The following is a 6,614-nucleotide window of genomic DNA, read 5'->3' on the forward strand; positions in this document are numbered from 1 at the left end:
TTTCTAACTTGTGTCGGGTTCGAACGGATAGGAAGGAAATTTTTTTTCTTCTCTATTTTTCGGCCTGTCTTGACCCGATTCGTCATGAAATGTAGCCTGGATGATGTTTTTTAATTTTAATAATTTTTTTGCACTTATTTTTGAATTTTCTAACTCGGTTCGGATTCGAACGGATAGGAAGGAATTTTTTTTTTCTCTCTATTTTTCGGCCTGTCCATAACCGTTTCTTCTTTAAATGAAGCCAGGATGATGTTTTTTAATTTTTAGAATTTTTTTGCATTTATTTTTTAATTTTTTAACTCGGGTCGGGTTCGAACGGATAGGAAGGAAGTTTTTTTTCTTCTCTATTTTTCGGCCTGTCCTAACCCGTTTCGTCTTGAAATGAAGCCTGGACGATGTTTTTTAATTTTTAGAGCTTTTTCGCATTTATTTTTGAATTTTCTAACTCGGGTCGGGTCGAACGGATAGGAAGGAAATTTTTTTTCTTCTCTATTTTTCGGCCTGTCCTGACCCGTTTCGCCTTGAAATGAAGCCTGGATAATGTTTTTAAATTTTTAGAGCTTTTTCGCATTTATTTTTGAATTTTCTAACTCGGGTCGGGTTCGAACGGATAGGAAGGAAGTTTTTTTTCTTCTCTATTTTTCGGCCTGTCCTAACCCGTTTCGTCTTGAAATGAAGCCTGGACGATGTTTTTTAATTTTTAGAGCTTTTTCGCATTTATTTTTGAATTTTCTAACTCGGGTCGGGTCGAACGGATAGGAAGGAAATTTTTTTCTTCTCTATTTTTCGACCTGTCCTGACCCGTTTCGCCTTGAAATGAAGCCTGGATAATGTTTTTAAATTTTTAGAGCTTTTTCGCATTTATTTTTGAATTTTCTAACTCGGGTCGGGTTCGAACGGATAGGAAGGAAATTTTTTTTCTTCTCTATTTTTCGGTCTGTCCTGACCCGTTTCGTCTTGAAATGAAGCCTAGATGATGTTTTTTAATTTTTAGAATTTTTTTTGCATTTATTTTTGAATTTTCTAACTTGGGTCGGGTTCGAACGGATGGGAAGAAAATTTTTTTCGTTCTCAATTTTTCGGCCCGTCCATACCCGTTTCTTCTTGAAATGAAGCCTGGATGATGTTTTTTAATATTTAGAATTTTTTTGCATTTATTTTTGAATTTTCTATCTCGTGTCGGGTTCGAACTGACAGGAAGGAAATTTTTTTTCTTCTCTATTTTTCGGTCTGTCCTGACCCGTTTCTTCTTGTAATGAAGATAGGATGATGTTTTTTAATTTTTAGAATTTTTTTGCATTTATTTTTGAATTTTCTATCCCGGGTCGGGTTCGAACGGATACCAAGGAAATTTTTTTTCTTCTCTATTTTTCGGCCTGTCCATACCCGTTTCTTCTTGAAATGAAGCCAGGATGATGTTTTTTAATTTTTAGAATTTTTTTGCATTTATTTTTTAATTTTCTAACTCGGGTCGGGTTCGAACGGATCGGAAGGAAGTTTTTTTTCTTCTCTATTTTTCGGCCTGTCCTGACCCGTTTCGTCTTGAAATGAAGCCTGGATGATGTTTTTTAATTTTTAGAATTTTTTTGCATTTATTTTTGAATTTTCTATCTCAGGTCGGGTTCGAACGGATAGGAAGGAAATTTTTTTTCTTCTCTATTTTTAGGCCTGCCATACCCGTTTCTTCTAGAAATGAAGCCTGGATGATGTTTTTTAATTTTTCGAATTTTTTTGCATTTATATCTGAATTTTCTAACTCGGGTCGGGTTCGAACGGATAGGAAGGAAATTTTTTTTCTTCTCTATTTTTCAGCCTGTCCTGACCCGTTTCGTCCTGAAATGAAGCCTAGATGATGTTTTTTAATTTTTAGAATTTTTTTGCATTTATTTTTGAATTTTCTAACTCGGGTCGGGTTCGAACGGTTGGGAAGGAAATTTTTTTCGTTCTCAATTTTTCGGCACGTCCATACCCGTTTCTTCTTGAAATGAAGCCTGGATGATGTTTTTTAATTTTTAGAATTTTTTTGCATTTATTTTTGAATTTTCTAACTTGGGTCGGGTTCGAACGGATGGGAAGAAAATTTTTTTTGTTCTCAATTTTTCGGCCCGTCCATACCCGTTTCTTCTTGAAATGAAGCCTGGATGATGTTTTTTAATTTTTAGAATTTTTTTGCATTTATTTTTGAATTTTCTATCTCGTGTCGGGTTCGAACTGACAGGAAGGAAATTTTTTTTCTTCTCTATTTTTCGGTCTGTCCTGACCCGTTTCTTCTTGAAATGAAGATAGGATGATGTTTTTTAATTTTTAGAATTTTTTTGCATTTATTTTTGAATTTTCTATCCCGGGTCGGGTTCGAACGGATAGCAAGGAAATTTTTTTTCTTCCCTATTTTTCGGCCTGTCCATACCCGTTTCTTCTTGAAATGAAGCCAGGATGATGTTTTTTAATTTTTAGAATTTTTTGTATTTATTTTTGAATTTTCTAACTCGGGTCGAGTTCGAACGGATAGGAAGGAAGTTTTTTTTCTTCTCTATTTTTCGGCCTGTCCTGACCCGTTTCGTCTTGAAATGAAGCCTGGATGATGTTTTTTAATTTTTAGAATTTTTTTGCATTTATTTTTGAATTTTCTATCTCAGGTCGGGTTCGAACGGATAGGAAGGAAATTTTTTTTTTTCTCTATTTTTAGGCCTGCCATACCAGTTTCTTCTAGAAATGAAGCCTGGATGATGTTTTTTAATTTTTCGAATTTTTTTACATTTATATCTGAATTTTCTAACTCGGGTCGGGTTCGAACGGATAGGAAGGAAATTTTTTTTCTTCTCTATTTTTCAGCCTGTCCTGACCCGTTTCGTCTTGAAATGAAGCCTAGATGATGTTTTTTAATTTTTAGAATTTTTTTGCATTTATTTTTGAATTTTCTAACTCGGGTCAGGTTCGAACGGTTGGGAAGGAAATTTTTTTCGTTCTCAATTTTTTGGCACGTCCATACCCGTTTCTTCTTGAAATGAAGCCTGGATGATGTTTTTTAATTTTTAGAATTTTTTTGCATTTATTTTTGAATTTTCTAACTTGTGTCGGGTTCGAACGGATAGGAAGGAAATTTTTTTTCTTCTCTATTTTTCGGCCTGTTCTGACCGAATTCGTCTTGAAATGTAGCCTGGATGATGTTTTTTAATTTTTAGAATTTTTTTGCATTTATTTTTGAATTTTCTAACTCGGGTCGGGTTCGAACGGATGGGAAGGAAATTTTTTTCGTTCTCAATTTTTCGGCCCGTCCATACCCGTTTCTTCTTGAAATGAAGCCTGGATGATGTTTTTTAATTTTTAGAATTTTTTTGCATTTATTTTTGAATTTTCTAACTTGTGTCGGGTTCGAACGGATAGGAAGGAAATTTTTTTTCTTCTCTATTTTTCTGCCTGTCCTGACCCGTTTCGTCCTGAAATGAAGCCTAGATGATGTTTTTTAATTTTTAGAATTTTTTTGCATTTATTTTTGAATTTTCTAACTCGGGTCGGGTTCGAACGGTTGGGAAGGAAATTTTTTTCGTTCTCAATTTTTCGGCACGTCCATACCCGTTTCTTCTTGAAATGAAGCCTGGATGATGTTTTTTCATTTTTAGAATTTTTTTGCATTTATTTTTGAATTTTCTAACTTGGGTCGGGTTCGAACGGATGGGAAGAAAATTTTTTTTGTTCTCAATTTTTCGGCCCGTCCATACCCGTTTCTTCTTGAAATGAAGCCTGGATGATGTTTTTTAATTTTTAGAATTTTTTTGCATTTATTTTTGAATTTTCTATCTCGTGTCGGGTTCGAACTGACAGGAAGGAAATTTTTTTTCTTCTCTATTTTTCGGTCTTTCCTGACCCATTTCTTCTTGAAATGAAGATAGGATGATGTTTTTTAATTTTTAGAATTTTTTTGCATTTATTTTTGAATTTTCTATCCCGGGTCGGGTTCGAACGGATACCAAGGAAATTTTTTTTCTTCCCTATTTTTCGGCCTGTCCATACCCGTTTCTTCTTGAAATGAAGCCAGGATGATGTTTTTTAATTTTTAGAATTTTTTGCATTTATTTTTGAATTTTCTAACTCGGGTCGGGTTCGAACGGATAGGAAGGAAGTTTTTTTTCTTCTCTATTTTTCGGCCTGTCCTGACCCGTTTCGTCTTGAAATGAAGCCTGGATGATGTTTTTTAATTTTTAGAATTTTTTTGCATTTATTTTTGAATTTTCTATCTCAGGTCGGGTTCGAACGGATAGGAAGGAAATTTTTTTTCTTCTCTATTTTTAGCCCTGCCATACCCGTTTCTTCTAGAAATGAAGCCTGGATGATGTTTTTTAATTTTTCGAATTTTTTTACATTTATATCTGAATTTTCTAACTCGGGTCGGGTTCGAATGGATAGGAAGGAAATTTTTTTTCTTCTCTATTTTTCAGCCTGTCCTGACCCGTTTCGTCTTGAAATGAAGCCTAGATGATGTTTTTTAATTTTTAGAATTTTTTTGCATTTATTTTTGAATTTTCTAACTCGGGTCGGGTTCGAACGGTTGGGAAGGAAATTTTTTTCATTCTCAATTTTTTGGCACGTCCATACCCGTTTCTTCTTGAAATGAAGCCTGGATGATGTTTTTTAATTTTTATAATTTTTTTGCATTTATTTTTGAATTTTCTAACTTGTGTCGGGTTCGAACGGATAGGAAGGAAATTTTTTTTCTTCTCTATTTTTCGGCCTGTTCTGACCCAATTCGTCTTGAAATGTAGCCTGGATGATGTTTTTTAATTTTTAGAATTTTTTTGCATTTATTTTTGAATTTTCTAACTCGGGTCGGGTTCGAACGGATGGGAAGGAAATTTTTTTCGTTCTCAATTTTTCGGCCCGTCCATACCCGTTTCTTCTTGAAATGAAGCCTGGATGATGTTTTTTAATTTTTAGAATTTTTTTGCATTTATTTTTGAATTTTCTAACTTGTGTCGGGTTCGAACGGATAGGAAGGAAATTTTTTTTCTTCTCTATTTTTCGGCCTGTCCTGACCCGATTCGTCATGAAATGTAGCCTGGATGATGTTTTTTAATTTTAATAATTTTTTTGCACTTATTTTTGAATTTTCTAACTCGGTTCGGATTCGAACGGATAGGAAGGAAATTTTTTTTTCTCTCTATTTTTCGGCCTGTCCATAACCGTTTCTTCTTTAAATGAAGCCAGGATGATGTTTTTTAATTTTTAGAATTTTTTTGCATTTATTTTTTAATTTTTTAACTCGGGTCGGGTTCGAACGGATAGGAATGAAGTTTTTTTTCTTCTCTATTTTTCGGCCTGTCATAACCCGTTTCGTCTTGAAATGAAGCCTGGACGATGTTTTTTAATTTTTAGAGCTTTTTCGCATTTATTTTTGAATTTTCTAACTCGGGTCGGGTCGAACGGATAGGAAGGAAATTTTTTTTCTTCTCTATTTTTCGGCCTGTCCTGACCCGTTTCGCCTTGAAATGAAGCCTGGATAATGTTTTCAAATTTTTAGAGCTTTTTCGCATTTATTTTTGAATTTTCTAACTCGGGTCGGGTTCGAACGGATAGGAAGGAAGTTTTTTTTCTTCTCTATTTTTCGGCCTGTCCTAACCCGTTTCGTCTTGAAATGAAGCCTGGACGATGTTTTTTAATTTTTAGAGCTTTTTCGCATTTATTTTTGAATTTTCTAACTCGGGTCGGGTCGAACGGATAGGAAGGAAATTTTTTTCTTCTCTATTTTTCGACCTGTCCTGACCCGTTTCGCCTTGAAATGAAGCCTGGATAATGTTTTTAAATTTTTAGAGCTTTTTCGCATTTATTTTTGAATTTTCTAACTCGGGTCGGGTTCGAACGGATAGGAAGGAAATTTTTTTTCTTCTCTATTTTTCGGCCTGTCCTGACCCGTTTCGTCTTGAAATGAAGCCTAGATGATGTTTTTTAATTTTTAGAATTTTTTTGCATTTATTTTTGAATTTTCTAACTTGGGTCAGGTTCGAACGGATGGGCAGAAAATTTTTTTCGTTCTCAATTTTTCGGCCCGTCCATACCCGTTTCTTCTTGAAATGAAGCCTGGATGATGTTTTTTAATTTTTAGAATTTTTTTACATTTATTTTTGAATTTTCTATCTCGTGTCGGGTTCGAACTGACAGGAAGGAAATTTTTTTTCTTCTCTATTTTTCGGTCTGTCCTGACCCGTTTCTTCTTGTAATGAAGATAGGATGATGTTTTTTAATTTTTAGAATTTTTTTGCATTTATTTTTGAATTTTCTATCCTGGATCGGGTTCGAACGGATACGAAGGAAATTTTTTTTCTTCTCTATTTTTCGGCCTGTCCATACCCGTTTCTTCTTGAAATGAAGCCAGGATGATGTTTTTTAATTTTTAGAATTTTTTTGCATTTGTTTTTTAATTTTCTAACTCGGGTCGGGTTCGAACGGATCGGAAGGAAGTTTTTTTTCTTCTCTATTTTTCGGCCTGTCCTGACCCGTTTCGTCTTGAAATGAAGCCTGGATGATGTTTTTTAATTTTTAGAATTTATTTGCATTTATTTTTTAATTTTCTATCTCAGGTCGGGTTCGAACGGATAGGAAGGAAATTTTTTTTCTTCTCT

Source organism: Quercus robur, chromosome 8, assembly GCF_932294415.1.
Source record: "Quercus robur chromosome 8, dhQueRobu3.1, whole genome shotgun sequence".
NCBI lineage: Eukaryota > Viridiplantae > Streptophyta > Magnoliopsida > Fagales > Fagaceae > Quercus > Quercus robur.